The sequence below is a fragment of the Nasonia vitripennis genome (assembly GCF_009193385.2).
Source record: "Nasonia vitripennis strain AsymCx chromosome 4 unlocalized genomic scaffold, Nvit_psr_1.1 chr4_random0004, whole genome shotgun sequence".
Lineage (NCBI taxonomy): Eukaryota > Metazoa > Arthropoda > Insecta > Hymenoptera > Pteromalidae > Nasonia > Nasonia vitripennis.
This window is the reverse complement of record NW_022279639.1, coordinates 2,499,668-2,515,000: the sequence shown is the minus strand read 5'-3', so window position 1 is coordinate 2,515,000 and position 15,333 is coordinate 2,499,668. Positions and strand designations below refer to the sequence as shown.

At 33.0% G+C, this 15,333-nt stretch overlaps 1 protein-coding gene and 1 long non-coding RNA gene across 5 annotated transcripts in view; one reads left to right on the top strand and one right to left on the bottom strand.

Annotated features, from left to right (window-relative positions):
* The window catches only part of LOC100113816 (programmed cell death 6-interacting protein), a 374,789-nt gene that overhangs the window by 170,955 nt on the left and 188,501 nt on the right, over positions 1 to 15,333 (bottom strand). The gene's annotated exons all lie outside the window — the stretch shown is intronic.
* Positions 8,681 to 9,339, top strand: LOC116417069. The gene is made up of 3 exons (XR_004227343.2): positions 8,681 to 8,857; positions 8,936 to 9,076; positions 9,147 to 9,339. It is a non-coding gene; the product is annotated as an uncharacterized LOC116417069 (long non-coding RNA).

Here is a 15,333-nt window from a genome sequence, read left to right as displayed (position 1 = left end):
GCAAACATTCGCTAATTCGCCAATCAAGATAACTATCTGCTATAGAAAGGTCCAATTACCCCATGAAAGCGATAAAAAGCAAATCATAGCCATTTTAGACGATAGCCTAACCGGTGGACAAAGGCATTAATCAGACATACCAGAAAATAAGAGAAAGGTATATTATTTACCTGGGATGAGAAATGACATCTCAAACTACCATCTACTATCAGAAGCATCTGACAAAGTATCAATAGATACAGTGGGCAAACTTAGAATGACGCCTAGTGGAAATTGTCACTTTCTAACAATGCAATGCAATTGAACTAAGTATCTCATCGTAATACCTATCAGAAATTTGAACGCCATTACAATAGCAGACGCACTAGTCAGACACCTTGTTTGTTAATTCGGAGCACCCATAGCGATTTTGTCCGATCAAGGATCCAGCTTTTTAGCAAACATAGTTCAATGCATGTTAAATTTATTCAAAGTGAATCATTTAATCACTTCTGGCTATAGGCCAAAAACCAATGGCTCTCTAGAACGAAGCCATGCGCCCCTCGTTGAATTTATCAGAATTTATTCTAAGAAATACGACGATTGGGACAAATTAGCACCCTTCGCGACCTTTACTTATAACACTAGTGTACATTCGGCAACCAATTTCACCGTTGTTGAATTAGTTTATGGTAGAATAGCCCGTTTCCCCATAAAAATACCCTTCAAAGAAAAACTGAGAACGTACAACACATGCATTAGGAATTTCCTATTGCGACTTGATGAAATATAACTCTTAGCGGGAGAAAACCAAATTAAGAATAAACATACATCGAAGGGAATATACAATAGAAAGGTTAGAAAATTCAAGGGAAAAGTGGGAGTTTATGCTAGACTTATTACTGAAACCCGGACAGGAAAATTTAATGATTATAGAAATAAGCCCTCGAAAATTATTAAATTTATCAGCAGGAAAAACGTAATTCTAGAATACTCCAATAGAAAGAGAATTAGAAAACATATCGATAAATTAATACACGTAGAGGATGATTTTGATACTAATTCTGATTAAGTAGTTATACTTAAAAATCTACATTTGTTACATTTTTATAAACCCTTATTAACTTATGTCAAATCTTGCGGGATGAATAAATTAAACCAATATTTGCTCATAATTTTTAATATAATAATAACGACCCAAAGTGAATCCCTATATCAAATGGACACATTGGACCCGAATCCTAGTATCTACTTCGAGAGAGTAGACGTTATGAAGATAAGAAGAGCCGACTGGAAGATCTAAATCTACATCGACGTGGACGAATTCATGCAGATATACGCACCATTGGAGTCTTACAAGGCTATTGGAGTATTACAGTGAGAAATTCCAAAAGTATTCTATAATAAGCAAAAGCCTATTTGGTTTAGTCACTACCGTTGATGTAGGTAATATCAACAACCGCTGCCAATTCATTAGCACGTAGCTTCCTCCAACTAAATTTAAAGGTCTAATAAATAACATATTGTTTTAATATACAGTATAATATAATCTGCCTGCTGATGTATGAGGCGGTTTTTAATAAATAACTAGCTAAAATCCATTTAAACATTGATTCAAGTTTTAAATATATATATTCCACAAATTTATAATAATAGAAATATGAAACAAAAACAATAATAAAATAATATATCAATACTTAAATATAATTTTATTTTAAAATTAAAAGTGATTGCATTATAACATTAAATCATAATACTTATTATTTACATTTATGCGATGTGATGTATTAAATATAATACCGAAGGGATTTAATTTTATTTACCAACCTTGACGAGAAAAACCACGTGATTTATCACACAGTCAATTACGTAATAGATTGCTTGAATTCTTACGTAATGAATTACGTAACTACATAGTGTGATTTTTTACGTGAAAAATCATGACAGAAATCATTCATAAAACTATTCACAAATCTCAAGTCATCCTCTTTCTCTATTATATTAAAATGTGTCTGGTAGTCTCCGGCTATAAGTTAACTTTATCCCCAAAATTACCCCTCCTTAGGGGTTGGGGTGATCCAGAAGTTTACAGGAAGTAGACTGGAAGTAGACCAGAAGTCAACCAGAAGTTGACCGGAAGTTGACCGGAAGTAATCGAAATAAATACAAAATGACCCGGAAGTGACCGGAAATAACCGGCGATGAATCGGAAATATACCGAACATGAACAGGCATATTTGCTGAAGTACTCTTAAGGGGTAAATTGGAAATAAATCAACAAATAGTTATTACCAATTTTACAAAGTTTGAAAAGTGTTATTTATAAACTGTAAATAATTTTCAAGTCTTACTTATACATATATATATATATATATATATATATATATATATACAGGGTGAGTCATTTTAATCTTTAATCTCAATTATCTCGTTGGCAAAGCATGCCAGCGAAAAAAGTTTCTGGTAAAAGTTTTAGGATTTTTCCCTGGCTATCTAATGATGACCTTGACAATGTCATTGAGCGTGACCTTCAAGGGCATTTCAAGGTCAAGTTGATTTTTTGAAATGGAAACCCCTACTTTTAGCCCCATAAATGAAAAGAGAGCGACATGCGTTCAAAAATGAAAAAATTTTCAATATTTCCAGAAATTTTCAATATTTTCTAAAATTTTCGTAATTTTTTCAGTTTTCAAAAATTTTCAAAGTCATTCCATTATTTTGTATTAGTGTCAATTTTCAAAATTCTTGATGTAGTTAAGTCATTTCATTATTTTGTATTAGTGTCAATTTTTGAGAGTGAACTACTCTTAACAGTTATGTAGATAGCAAATTAGTGCAGAAAAGCTTAATCGTGTTTTTTACTTCTTGTAAATCGATAATTATTATTGAAAAAAATCTGTTTCCCTGTTTACTGGTCTGTAACAAATTATTTTGATTTTGATCATGGCTGATTATGGTCCCAACGAAATCGTTGATATGATCATGATTTTGGGAGAAAGTCGAAATAATTATGCAGCAGCTGCCAGACTTTATGCTGAACGCTATCCCAATAGGAGACACCCAAGTAATGTTACTATTCAAACCTTAACTCAGAGAGCTCGAAATGGAGCTTTTGTTCGTCAACGCCGTCATCATGAATACGACGAAAACGATCCTCGTGTTATTACCATTCTAGCGATTATTCATCTTGATCCTCACATTAGTACTCGACAAATAGAAAGAGAAATAGGTATACCTCAATCAACAGCATCCCGAATATTGAGAGCGAGAAGATATCATCCTTATCACATAACATTAACACAACAGTTAACTCCAAATGATATGATTTTGCGAGTACGTTTTTGTCGATGAGCAATATGAATGATTCAACAAGATCAAGACTTTTTCAGGCACATTCTTTTTTCAGATGAATCAACATTCAGAAACACTGGAGAATTGAATAGACATAATTGCCATTATTGGTCAGATGAAAATCCTCATTGGTTCAGGCCCATAGACAATCAACACCGCTGGAGTGTTATGGTCTGGTGTGGAATCATCAATGGCTATTTGATTGGTCCTTATTTCTTTGAAGAGAACGTGAATGGGGTAAACTTTTTGAGATTACTTCGAGACATTTTACCTGAATTACTAGAAAATGTAGACCTAGCCACAAGGCTAAGAATGTGGATCCAATTAGATGGAGCACCACCACATTATGCACGCATTGTTCGTGATTATTTAAACACCCGCTACAATGGCAGGTGGATTGGGCGAGGTGGCCCAGTTGCCTGGCCCCCTCGTTCTCCTGATTTAACCCCTCCCGATTTTTACTTATGGGGATATCTTAAGAATGTTGTTTATGCTCAACGGCCAACAACGCGAGATAATATCATCGAACGCATTCGTACAGCTTGTGCAGCAATCCCTCGAGATGTTCTACTTAGAACCATAAGACAATTCAGAGCTCGGCTTGATCTTTGCATCCAACAAAACGGCGTTAATTTCGAACAATTAATCAATGGTTAACTCCAGTTAACATTCCATAAAAATACCAAAAAAATAACAAAAAGGGAAAAAACAAAAAAAACAAATAAAAAAAATAAAACAAAAAACAAAAAATGGGATGCTAAATCCTTTTGACAACCTCCTCGATGGTGCATCCTGGGTTCGGCTGATGTCAAAGGTAATTTCCGCACAAAAGATAATTTGTTTCCAAAATCACATGTTCGAACGTAAAATTTCCCGCTCTTTCCATTTCTGGTGCCAAAAGTAGGGGTTTCTATTTGAAAAAATCGACTTGACCTTCAAATGACCTTGAAGGTCATGCTCAATGACATTGTCAAGGTCATCATCAGATAGCCAGGGAAAAATTCTAAAACTTTTACCCGAAACTTTTTTCGCTGGCATGCTTTGCCAACGAGATAATTGAGATTAAAGATTAAAATGACTCACACACACACACACACACACATAAACATAAACATATTTAAACATAAACATAATTATAAATATCAAAATATTTATAATTATGCACAATTCTAAATGTATCTAATACTAAAAATTACATCAATATAATTAATTTTAAAAAATCTATATTTAAATAAATATTTAACACAGTATATCGTTGAATACACTTCAATGTTAATGTGACAGTTGAATTTGAATAATAAGTATGGGCTATATGAAAAAACAAATCAATTATTTATTGATCTATTATCTATGTATTTTATAATATCCTATCTATTGATCTATTATCAATAAGGTATTATAAAATTTTATTCTGTTTTAATCAAATTTTCGTTTTAATGAAGTTTTTTTGGTATTTTGATTTGATAAATATACAATTATTAGTTGTTTTATCAGCTAAACTTATTATTTTACTATCCATATTATTTTTTGATTGATTTTTAGCATTCACTTTTTCTTTGTGTTGGCTTCTAAAAGAGTTAATGATTGCTGTTTATAATTAATAATATAATATTAATTATATCAAAATATAATTTAAATTCAGCAAATTTTATTGCGTGAGTAACGTTTCTTATAATTAAAATTCGAGCAATTGTTTTAAAATAAATTTTATTTTTATAATTTTTGATATTTGAAAAAAGAGATAAATTTAATGTATCATACATTATTATACATTCTAATCAAATGCTCTCGCATTTTACTAATATTAAATTGAACATTGCATGGGCAAATATTAAATACAATAGCGACTGCAAATGTTATAGCAAAAACACCGCAATCATAAAAATTAGTCTGATACTGTACTTGTTCAAAAGATGTGCGTAAATTATCTTTATTTGGAAATAGCCTATCAATACAAATTTTATGATCATCATCTTTTTGTTGAAGCTATCAAAAATTCGTATTACATTGTCTTTGTACCACAAACAAATCCAGTGTTTGTACTTGAACCAGAAAAAAGTATTTAAATATATTCTTTAGGTCTATCAATAGGTTAAATATTAGACAATTGAAAATTAACTGCAGATTGCATATCAAAAATCGAGTAAAATTTAAAAATAGTGTTGAATTCAAGTATATGGTTATCATTTAATTGACTTTTAGAATTAGAATAATTTCCAATTCCTTTTAAAGTAAGTACATCCATAGTATCATGAATTGTCGTACAACAGCAAATAATCTATTTTTCATTTTCATTTTCAGATATTCCTGCACTTATTAATTGGTTTAAGTGATTAGCAGCATGAATTTTGTCACCACTTTTTTAAACAAATGTCACATCGACAGTGACGAATTGACGTAGAAAACTATACAATTTTAATACATAACAAAATCACGTCAATGTTCTCGCCAGTGATAAATAACTATATGCATAGATAACTTTTTTGAAAATATAAAAATTTTATGTTGATTATAATGAGACATCATATTTTTCTATTTGTTTACTAAAATTTTAGCGTCTTTATTTTCATGATAATGATTGAATAATTAATTTAACTTAGCGGCAAAAATTTAGAAAAATTAAAATTCGAAAAAATTAAAGCATGAATAGTAAAAATTAAAAAACTGAAATTAAACAATTTCTAAAACGAAAATGTTGAATTGAAATATTAGGAAATATGAAATAACAAGAGTTTAGAGTATTTTTGTTTCAAATTTAAAATTAAAAATTTATTTCTTTGACTGTCACAGTTTTTTTAAATTTTACCTTCCATTATAAATTAATGCGTAATTAATGGGTTCAATCCTCGATTGAGGTAAAGATTTTTTTTAATTTTTTTGCAGTCAATTTATTTGGATAAGCATAAACAAATATATTTTTCATAATTATTCCGTAAAAATAAAATAATTTGTTTTAATTAGAACAAATACTTCAATTTTATGAGTGATTTCTGACGTAATTTTTAATGTGATTTCTTACGTGAGAAATCAGGATAAATAGTCACGTGATAAATCATGTGATTCTTTTCGCCAGGAAATGAACTCATTATCAGAAAAAAAGAACTTAATTTAACGTCAAGACTATTACATCACTATAAACGATAAATGAGAAATTGCGAAATGTTCGTCATGGTCACGGTCATAATTTTTCTAATGTTCCGTACATCGAGATCATTTCATTATAATGAAACGAATTAATTAAGAGAAAACGCGATATAATATACAGGGTGATTCTAAAACAATACAACATTTTGGTATCACCAAGAAAAAAAACCCACCACTTCACCAGGCGGAGAAGCGCGTAAGGGGAAGTGAGCGCGGCGGCGGCCGCATGGTGACGAACAAGGGAAACCGTTGCTAAGGAGGCCGGCGACGGCTGCGCGAGAAAAAGGGGAAGCGGACGCGATTTAAACTATTTCCGTAGAATCTGATGATCGGCTTGCACCGAAAACTAATGTTCTATAAGCAAAATCTTTGCAATTTGAGAAAAGCTAGGAGGTGCGTAGCCCAACGCAGATTGAAACGTAACCTATTTACAGGTTATCTAGCTCTTTCATTTTAATTTCAAATGAGACTGTGCTTCGACGCAGAGCCCGAACTTGGGATTTTGTGATTTTTGAAAAACACTATTTTGCGTTTTTTTCAATCATCCCATTGTTACAAACAATTCAGCTATAAAGCATTTGAAAGAGAATAAAATTACCTACTTTTCCTCGTTTGGTGCTCGGGATCGACCGTTTTGTTCGGCAGATAAAATAAAAAAGGTGATTTTTTTTTAATTCATATCTCTGAATGTAAACATCAGAACCTCGCGAAAATTATATCGATGGGTCACGTGTCAAACTATATCCCATAAAAATTTCAAGTGACTTGATAACTTATTTTTTCAGTAATAAATCGAAAACTGAAAAAAAGGTTTTTTTTGTGCCTCGATTGTGGATGAAAAAAGGCCTCATTGCACTTGAGATTTCGGGAAAAAATAGATATATTATGTGTTTTGGCTAAGTTCATTAGCTCAGCTTTCAAACCCCCATGGTTCGTAAAATATCAAGGTTTGAATTTTTTTTTTTGAACATTTTTAGATTCCTTATATCTCTAAAACAATGTAGTTGAATGCTTCTAAATTTTAATTAGCGATTCACTATAAAAAAAGCTATATGCTGCTAAAATTCTAAACAATTTCGTCGAGCGGTTTTCAACTAAAGATCTAAAATGTAAAAATCGTTTTCTCGAAAATTGCGCGAGCGACCTATCTAATGAATAGCCTGTTGTTTTGATGGTTAGGTTAGTTAGAAACACATGTAAACATGCGTGAATTTCCGTGAAAAAAAATTGACGACAGTGTTCGTATTCTATAATAAAAAACAGAGGGGGTCTGCAAACTTTTGGACAAAGAACCACCCAAAACTTATATTAAATTATGTATCAAAAACCGCCTCATACAATAGCAAGCAGATATATAGATATATTGAAACAATATTTTATTTATTGGATCTATAAATTTAGTTAGAGGAGGCTACGTGCTAATGAATTTTATATAGGGATAATGAGAATCTGCGTATGCATATTAACTTATATTTTTTCATCAGAAAATGGATGTTAGATGTTTGCGTTTTCTATAATTAGGTACAGTTAAAAGGAAAAATGTGACTTAACTACTAGAAAGTATCAGGGGGAAAATAGTGACAGGAAATTTAAAAAATAATCAGACTCTCAACACCCGACTTTTATCAGATATAATAATCGAACATGAGTTCGAATTTAGCAACTGCTATAGGTAATAATAACATCTTGACAGACTGCATGCATAACAAATTGCGATGTTTTTTAAATAACTAAATTCATATATTCAGCATGTATATCATTATGATCATCTGTTTTTGAATAACCTGGTGCTTCTTATTTGTGTCTTATGAGGATAATATTTATAATTTTCAGAATAAAAGCCCATAGGTTTATGGAACTCGCCACCGAATGTGCTAAAATTTTTCCTGCCGACGGGCAAAGTACAGAAGAGCGATCAAAACTGTTTTATTGCCCTTTTCAAAAAGGTACAGATTCCAGAGTTGTAACAGTGGAGGAGTTTTAGTCGACAAATACTTTGCTCTACGCTCCAAATTATTAGCCTGCAAAATTCTTTTAAAAGATGATTTCACTGAACGCACGCCGTGGCATAAACCTCGATATAAGTCACGCTCGTGCAAAAATGCACTCGCTAAATCTCGGTTTATGCACGTTGTTTCATAAAATATCGTAATATACTACTTTAAAGTTTGTATGCATTATTGTTTACATATATATTCTTGGTTTAGATGAGGTAGAAGCAGAATCTGATAAAATTATCAAATTGCTAAACGCAAATAATGAGCCAGAGGAAGAAGTTCTTAGTGAGTAGAGAGAAAGTTTTTCTTTTCGAGAGAAGTGTAAAAGCATCACAGATTACTTTTTAACTTACAAATGCTTGAATTCGCCATTTGGCCATATTTTAGTAAGTTACCAAAATAATATTGTAATAGTACTGGATCATATCATTGTATGAGTTTTATATAATTATTGTTTTATTTAGTTGTCTAACGATTTTGATAGAATATACCCAGAATCTACTAATTCACTCAAAGAAAATTGGGATAAGGTGGCGCCTTTTATTGTGGATTACGCCAGGGAGAACAAAAATTATTTTCTTCTGATGATTCCGTAATTCTTGCCGGTATATAGATATTTTATAATGACATTATTTCTCATGTTTTAAATACCTAAAAGCTTATTATTCATTTCAGACAAAAAGTCTGTTTTGGCATTCTTGTGCTAGGCAAGAATCTTAGGTACAATTGTCAAAAAACGAGATACAGCGTTCTTGGCAGATGATCTATTAAGTTCTGATATTGTCAACTTTAAGGTAATCTCTAAACCTTTTTATTGAGTTTTAAAACTACTTTTCAATTTGTTAAACGTATTTATTATTAATAGACAGAAGAAGAATTAAATATATTCAAAGATAAATCATACACTAACAACGCGGGCCCTTATGTTACTATTGTTGGCGATTTATGTAAGGACGATGAAACGATATCTGAAATCGAAGACGCTGCTATAGTTGTTTATGTTATTATAAATAATTTGAAATATCAAGTTGCCTCTAATAGAGTATTAGATGCAGTAGATTACTGCTTTAAATCTTGATTTTACTAATAAGTTCAGGCACATCTGGACCTTTATTAAGTCATATATTTACAAAAATTTTTTTTTAGAATAGAATAGAATAGAATAGAATACCATTTATTTACAAATACTCGAAAAATTTACAATCGTCATACAATGTCATAGCTGGTTATAATCACAGCTGGTATTATCACATAATCGTCATTATATATCACAGTTTTATACATATATAAATATAAATATAAGTATACGTCAAGTTTTTGTGTATGACACATAATTGATCTATTCTATCACGCCAATATAGATAGTAACGCAGACTAGATTTCAAATACGACAGGTACAAGTAGACAAGACGCAGGCGCATACAAATTAAATATGATCAAAGGAAAATATATTTAAGTGTAAACAGTTTTAGCGAGAAGTTCAATGAAAAGTTTAGAAAATCAATGACTGATACATAGTTAGTATGCACTTAGCTATGTGTAAATAATAAATTCGTTTAAAGTATGTAAATTTAGCTTGATAAATATACTGTTTTGTTGTATATAGAATACTGAAGTAGATTACAATTTTAAACAATATGCCGTTTGAATTTGTTAATTAAGAATTCCCTAGATATATCAGTAGAAAAAAAAAATTTAATTTCAGAAATTTTTTTTATCACTTAAATAGGTAGAAAATGCTTATTTAACAAATAAGAGTCACGAATAGCAATTTTCTGTCTGTAACTTTCGGAGATATAGGCTTATAAACAATGGTTTGAAACTTTCGGTTTTGAGCATATTTGAGGCAGCCAAAGCGTATACAAGTAAAAAATTGCGAATATTTCAATTATTTTGCAAATTACGATAAATTATTGCTAAAATGTCTAGATGTGCGCGCACATGTGTGTAGGTGTTCGTGTGCATGTGTATTTGCACGACTCAATGTGTCGGGGGGTACGATACATTCGACTCGTATCGTTGAGACTAGCTCTGTGGTTAGAGCACCAGCCTCTCGATCTCGGGTCAGTGGGTTCAAGCCAGCCGTCGCATGAAACTTTTTTTATTATTATTCTGTATTTGATTTAATTCTCTTTAAACAGTTTCTACCTTATCGACCCCCTACCACTCCGGAAAGCGAGAGGCTCGGGACTACCAAAATGTCGCGCGATAACGCGCGTCATAGGTTCCTATTTACCGACCCCCCAATACTCCGGAGAGATCGGCAGACAGGGGGGGAGATGCACGACGTCACTGAGGGGGGGGGGGGGATCCTGCAAGACGTCACTAGCACCGCTCTCGCCACCACGCCCCCTCGCTGTAGCGCTAGACAAGCATGTCCCCCACCACTCTGGGTAGGTAGTGGAGGTATTGTTTGTCTGACCCATAGCGAGGGGTATACTACTAATGTGACATGCCTGTAAAGTCTCTTTGCTTATCTAATAGCCGTAGCCCTGCATTGACCTCAAAACCCGATGTTGCCGTAAGCTCGTCAGAGCTAAGCAAATCTTCTGCTTTGGGATGTCATGAAAATTTACAAATACTATAAACTATACTCTGAGGACCTGTACCAATTTTCATGCGAAAAAACAATAAATCATTTTTTAAATATTCAATTTTTATACTTATGCTTACTGCCAGGTAAAAACAGCGGTAGTGCTAAGGCTGATTCAACCTTAAACATTTTCTTGAGCGCTCCGGTAAAAACTGCCAAAATTTCCGGTTGATCCGGTGGGAGTCGCAGCCCGTTGGCTCGCTGCGATGCTCACGAAGTCTATAAGAGGAGCCTCATCCACGCTTTTAAATCATTAGTTGAAAATCGCCCTTTAATGAAACGTCTCAACAATGCAGACGACAACGGCTGCTCGAAAAAGAAGACCAGTATAAGATATTTAAGGCCTACGACGACTATGACTGCTTAAGCACAGAGAAGAAGACCAGTGTTGGATATTCGAGATCGATAACGATGAACATGACCAGAGGCAACATATAATTTTGTTCCCACGTGGAAAACAAGCCATTAGTCGATCCGCGACAGCTAATTCGAGCGCGGAGCTACTGCGAGTCTCTTTTGAGATTAAAGCTCTTTTTAGAGTTATTAATATAACTAACCTCTATTGCTTATTTGCTATTTTCAGAGCCTCAATAATATTCAACGTAAGAATATATGTTCTATAATACAGGATAATATATATATATATATATATATATATATATATATATATATATATATATATATATATATATATATATATAATATAATAAAATATATAATAATAATAATATATATTATATATATAATAATATTACTATAATAATAAAGAGAAAAATAATATCCTTTTCCCTGTTCCCTGTGTATCTATGCGTCTTTATTTTCTTTAGCTTTTATTGTTAGGATTAAACGACATAGACTTCTTAGATCTCTTGAGAAAGAGAAAAAGAATGATAATAAATGTATTCATAGGTTACGGTTAAATAGCTCGAATTTATACTGTTTTGCTTTCTTCCAAGCAAAGCTTTGTAATAGTGTTTTTTGGAGTTTGTATATAAACATGTTTGTTCTGATTCATTTCAAGTCAAAAGTAATGTTTTCGGAAAATGTCCATACGGATGGATGTGTGTGTATGCGTATGTATACGCCTGTATTTCAGCTTCTACGAAGTGGATTTTAGGCCATCAAGTCTTGTTTCCTTTGTTTTTACTGTAACAAAAGTCCGTTTTTACATTTTGTTGACTTGTTTTTTTTTTTTATAGCGTTTTTTTTCTAATAAATTTATGGAAAAAATTAATAAGAGTAAATTGCTTGATATGTACTTGAAAAAAAAAAAAAATATATATATATATATATATATAAAATTACCTATTATATACTGTAGAGAATTAATATTATCGTTCGTAGTTCTTTTATTTTACACCATAAACCGCAATTTTTTGCAATTGTTTTAACTAGAAAACTAAATGTTGAATCTTTCTAAAAAAATGTCTATACTCCACTTTAATTTTGAGTCATTAAAAAAAGTTGTTTCTCTATGTGACGCGATAACTGGAGTAAAAAAACAATAATCAAGTTCAAATTTTGGATTTAGTTAGCATTATACGGCACCTTGATCACTTTCTCTAAATTGTTTACAAAACCAGCTAGTTCCTAAGATATTAATGTTCAAACATTGTTTTTCACCCTGTATACTATATTGAACTAAAGACTGCATCATTTCTATATCAGCTTCTATAGAATGGATTTTAATCTACCTTGGCTTGTTTTTTCTGTTTCTCTTTTTATTAATTCATGAAGAACAAGATTTCCACGCACCTCCTCGCGCAGCGTATAAGCTTGACGTTATGTTTATGTTATTTTTAATTTCTCAGAAACGAATTCGGTAAGACAATTTGAAATTTCGCGTACAGATTCTTAAGATTTTTACCAATATGTCCCGCAATTTGTTATTTTATTCTCTTATTGTAAAAGAAAACGCACTCTATGTTAACTGACTATTTTCACCGACTTTCATAAGAACCCGTGTATAACCTCCTAACTTTGAACCCAAATATTATCAAATTTAGGTTTGTAATAAATATTGGGGAAATTGGAATAGTTCCAACACTTTATGACGAAAATAATCTTAGTGTTTCATTTTTTTCTGTTATTCCTCGCATAACCACCGACCCTCCTTAAGCAGTGCAGTCTGTATATTTTAAAAAATTTCATAAATAATTATTTTTTACTTACATGTTTTTAATCTTATTTACTATTTTTTTTTTAATTTTATCTCATTATTTGCTGCTTTTTCCTAATTTTTTCTGTTTTTTCCTGCATTTTATTTTATAGAAATTTTTTAATAACTTTCAACGAAATCGTACATTTTTAACGAATTTTAACATAAATATTCAAATTACAACTACGATCAATATAAAAGTACAGAATAAAACAATAAAAAGCAGAAAAAAACAGTGAATTTTTCTACCAAGGTTAGTATCATAATTATATTTTCCCTCCAAAAAGTTATGAAATTCTTGAAAATATTAACCAAAGTTTTTCTGCATTTTTATAAATATACGCTAATGAATGTAGTGAAATCAGTTTTTAAAATTTTGAGTGTTAAAAATCTGTAACACCCAGCAATAGCTCTGCAGTGTACATATAACGAATTTAAAAAAAGTAAAAATCATATAAATGTAATTTTAGAAAATACTCGGGTATTTTTCGCTCCCCCATTCTTCACGCCAACGGGCCACAGCTGAGCAGCCAGTAGAAGCAGAACACCAGTCGCGCCACTAGCCAGCGGCAACAACAGCAGAAGTAGCGGCGGAGCGGCGAGCGTGTGTATAACTATATATACAGCGAAGCGATCGGCACAGCGTGCGCGTGTGTATGAATGGGCGAGAGTGGGAGTGCTGGCGCAGCAGCGGCGCAGTGCGTGCATTATTTTATGCTTGTATGAATGTAAATTGTATATAGGTGTGAATGTAAGTGTGGATGTATGAATGTGGCAGTTTTTTCGGCGCCTCGATCCCCGCTCTCTCCAGAGAGATAAGGCCATGCGCGGCCTATAGCCAGTCACTAGCCGAAGCATCCAACGAAGAAAGAAACTTGCGTTCAATACACCATGCTAACACACGATTGGAGCGCCATTTGTAATGGCTATCGGATTATTTCAATTGTACTAATTTTGATCCGCGTGCTGTGTACATTCACGGCAGAAGGCCGTAAGATTTTGTATTAAATTTTCGATTATCGGGCGTGAAAAAAAGCACATGCGAATCATACGAGCCCGCGGAGGCGGCTGGATTCGGGTGATTCAATCGAAGTGAGAATCTATGTAAAAGAAAGGTATACAGTTTATTTACTGTGTGTGTGTTACAGTGCTCGTCTCGCGGACGAGAGCTACCTATTATGAATCGTGCGAGGGGAGAAAGAGGGAGGATTTATGTCGTCCAGACACGCAGAAAAAGAGAGCAGTCACTTACAAATTTTAGAGTAGGCTCGTGCGCTCTGTTGCAGGGTTGGGCGTGGTCCTGGCGCGGGTCGGACAAAGTTGCTACAGCTTGTAATTCGCCTGGGCCTGCCGTTTCTCAGCGTACGAAGTCGAAGGGTTCTGGACGGCGTAAACAACGATGCTCGGTTACGGCGCTATCGCGAGAGCATCATAGATTTGACAGACGTGTCTAGCACGCGGTGCGACCATGCTCGAGCAAGGTATTTATAAGACTGATTGATTCGCACGCACTGTGTCGTTTGTTGACACCGTTGCCGAATTTTCGAAGATTAGATAACCGCGCGCGTTGACAATGAACCTATCTCTCTCTCTCTCTCTCTCTCTCTCTCTCTCTCTCTCTCTCTCTCTCTCTCTCTCTCTCTCTCTCTCTCTCTCTCTCTCTCTCTCTCTCTCTCTCTCTCTCTCTCTCTCTCTCTCTCTCTCTCTCTCTCTCTCTCTCTCTCTCTCTCCCTCTCTTACATAGGTGTTGATGTTTCTGAGAGACGCTATGACAGTTAATGTGTTTACACATCAAATTAATAAAAAAAACATCGATTTACATTTTCTTTTGGTTGAATGATACATTAAACTTAACACTAGGCTGGTAAGAGCCAATTTTTATTAGAAGTATTAAAAAAAAAACAATAATTATGGAAAAACAATGCTTTCACCTCTAACCGACCCTTACGGTGCGTTAATTATACAGTGAAAACTAAGTAAGCTATTTGTAAATACCATATTACTTGTAAAATTCTACTACAATACTAACTACTAGTTTTAAAAATATATGCAAAAAAGTTTGCGATTTAAAATATCGCAACTTACTGGTATGTGTGAAATTAGGTTTGAGA